Genomic DNA, 2,500 nt, shown 5'->3' with positions numbered 1-2,500 from the left:
CTCGCATTCTCAAAAGCTGATAACCCCAAAGACAGATTTTGTTTCGGATAATCGATATCACGAAATTACATCGACGAGTGGTGTGGACAGAGGTATGTCGAGTTCTTATTGATTGTATTATACCTCGCTTGGCACACGAAGGGAAGGGCAGTGTTCAGTTTAATGTAATTGGCCACGTGTCTTCGGTTAGCTTGTTCTCCATTTTACTTTAACTGTTTTCTTCTTTCTTCTCCTTGCTTCTGTTCTTTCGTTTCTTCTTTAGCTCTTGGTAATTGTTATTGTTTTTCTTTTCCTTTTTTTCTTTTCTGTATTTTTTACGTTTTTCTTTTTCGTGTGTGTGTGTGTGTGTGTGTGTATGTGTGTTTGTGTGTGTGTGTGTGTGTGTGTGTGTGTGTGTGTGTGTGCGCGTGTTTGTGTGTGTGTGTGCGCGCGTTTGTGTGTGTGTGTGTGTGTGTGTGTGTGTGCGCGCGCGCGGATTTAAATGACATGGGGTGTTTATTTTCACATCTGAAACATTCGTTGCTGAAAAAAATACATTATTGCTATTTCAGGAGAAATATTTTTTCCCAAGTATAATGGTCCAATCTTCATTCACCCCCCCCCCAAAAAAAAAAAAAAACGCTGATCCCAAGTTTTCCTTTTCTTTTCTTTCAGTGAAAAAAAACAATCTGAATAAATAAAAAGTCGCGTGACATTGTCTCATCAGTGTTATCGGGCGAGGCAAGACCGCCAGCCCATCTACATTTTCAAAGATAAAGTCTTCATATATTTTGCATTGTGGCATGATTTTTCTTTTCTTTTTTTTTCTTTTTGGTAGATTTCTAGGAAAATGATGAGTGCGATGGGGAATATGATAGTGTATTATGTTATTATATTGTGTATGAATGTTGTGACTGCGATCATAACGGCAGTTGGAAAGGTGAGTGTGTTTCCGTGTGTGCAAAGTTACATGCGTGAATATTTTTTACTTGCAAGATGTTGTTTGTAGATGTATACATTTACACGCTCTCAGGAAGACACAAAACATGTACATACAAATACACAAATCAATAAACACAAATAATCACACACACACACACACAACACACACACACATAGAAAAAAGAGAAATGCATTATACAATATACATGCATATGAGAGCGATCCATGACGTTAATCTGCAAGGGCTATTTTTGCGTAAGGAAAATAAACTACATTATGAAACCCCCCAAAGCATGATGTACCTTCATATACGTGGTCCCTTGGCATATTTCTTGCTTCTAAATCTGTTTCCTACTGGGAATATACATATACAGACATGCAGTATAGTCATGCATTCATTCACACCAACGCGTGCATGCAGACAAGTTTTCATCCACCAACAAATACACACAGTGATTGTATACAACTAAATAAACGCGCATTTAAACACTTATGACAAACGAACAGGAATTGGCCTACGTTTAAACAGACACACGCATTCACTCGAGTCCCTTGATGATGCTAATGAAACACAGACCTGTTGAAATACTTATAATAGATATTTATCAACAAATAAATAGATGAAGAGATCCGACGTGTTTTCAAAGAATGGCGTGTTTCAACTTTTTTTTTCTGCGGACCAAGTTCGTGTTAAGCTTCCGAATATTAATGGATGAAAATTCGAAACATTAGACTCCGAATATCTGGAATGACGGAAGGCCATCTTCTTTTGTTTCTTTTCGTGTTTATTTTTTCTAGTCGCTGCGTGTGCTTTTTGGTCTTTTCTTACATTTCTCCTTCGTGATGGCTTGTTTCTTGTCTAATTGTTGTCTTCGATTTTTATGTATACCTTTCCTTACACACATTTTTTTTCTCCTTCTTTTGTTCCTCATAATTTCTACCTCCTAATGTTTTTGCAAAAATAGGGTCTGAGTAAAGCGCAGTGATTAAAGGGAGGGTGACGGTTAGAAAGATGAAAGGGGAATGGACAGGGGGAGTTGAAGGAGGGAAGGAGGGAGAGATGGGAAGAAGGAATCGGGGGGAAGCATAAACGAGGAGAGGGAGACAGGAAGGAATAGAATAGGAGAGATGTTGGAAAGAGGGAAGGAGGAGGAGAGGAAACAAGACAGAAAGACTGAACGCTTGTGGTAGAGGTTGTCGACGACTGGTGCTGTTCTGCGATCTATTTTAAAGGTCTCAGTCGTGACACTTTCTAGGGCCGAGGAACGGTAGTGAACGCCGGTTCAATTGAGCCCTGTGTGTTTATAACGCTATGTGGGCATTGGACAACATATTCCGAGGCATAAGAGAGATTAGACTTCTCCGGTTGCTTACATCTCAACCTGGTAACAAAATGGTTGTTGATGAGAAGGCAATCTAGGACATAGTAGCGGCATCACCCTAATTTATACAGGTGAATGAAGAAAGGTGAAAACAGCTGATTGTGAAGGTGTCCCATCAAGGCTCTTGGAAACGCCTGAAGGTGGCGCTGTAGGTGCGTTGGAGACACTACGGGTGCTGCATTCAAAGGTCTTCGGTA

This window comes from Penaeus japonicus, unplaced genomic scaffold (assembly GCF_977035675.1).
Source record: "Penaeus japonicus unplaced genomic scaffold, GWHDUDI00000001_assembly GWHDUDI00000021, whole genome shotgun sequence".
NCBI lineage: Eukaryota > Metazoa > Arthropoda > Malacostraca > Decapoda > Penaeidae > Penaeus > Penaeus japonicus.
The sequence above is the reverse complement of the archived record's forward strand: the minus strand, read 5'-3'. Positions refer to the sequence as shown.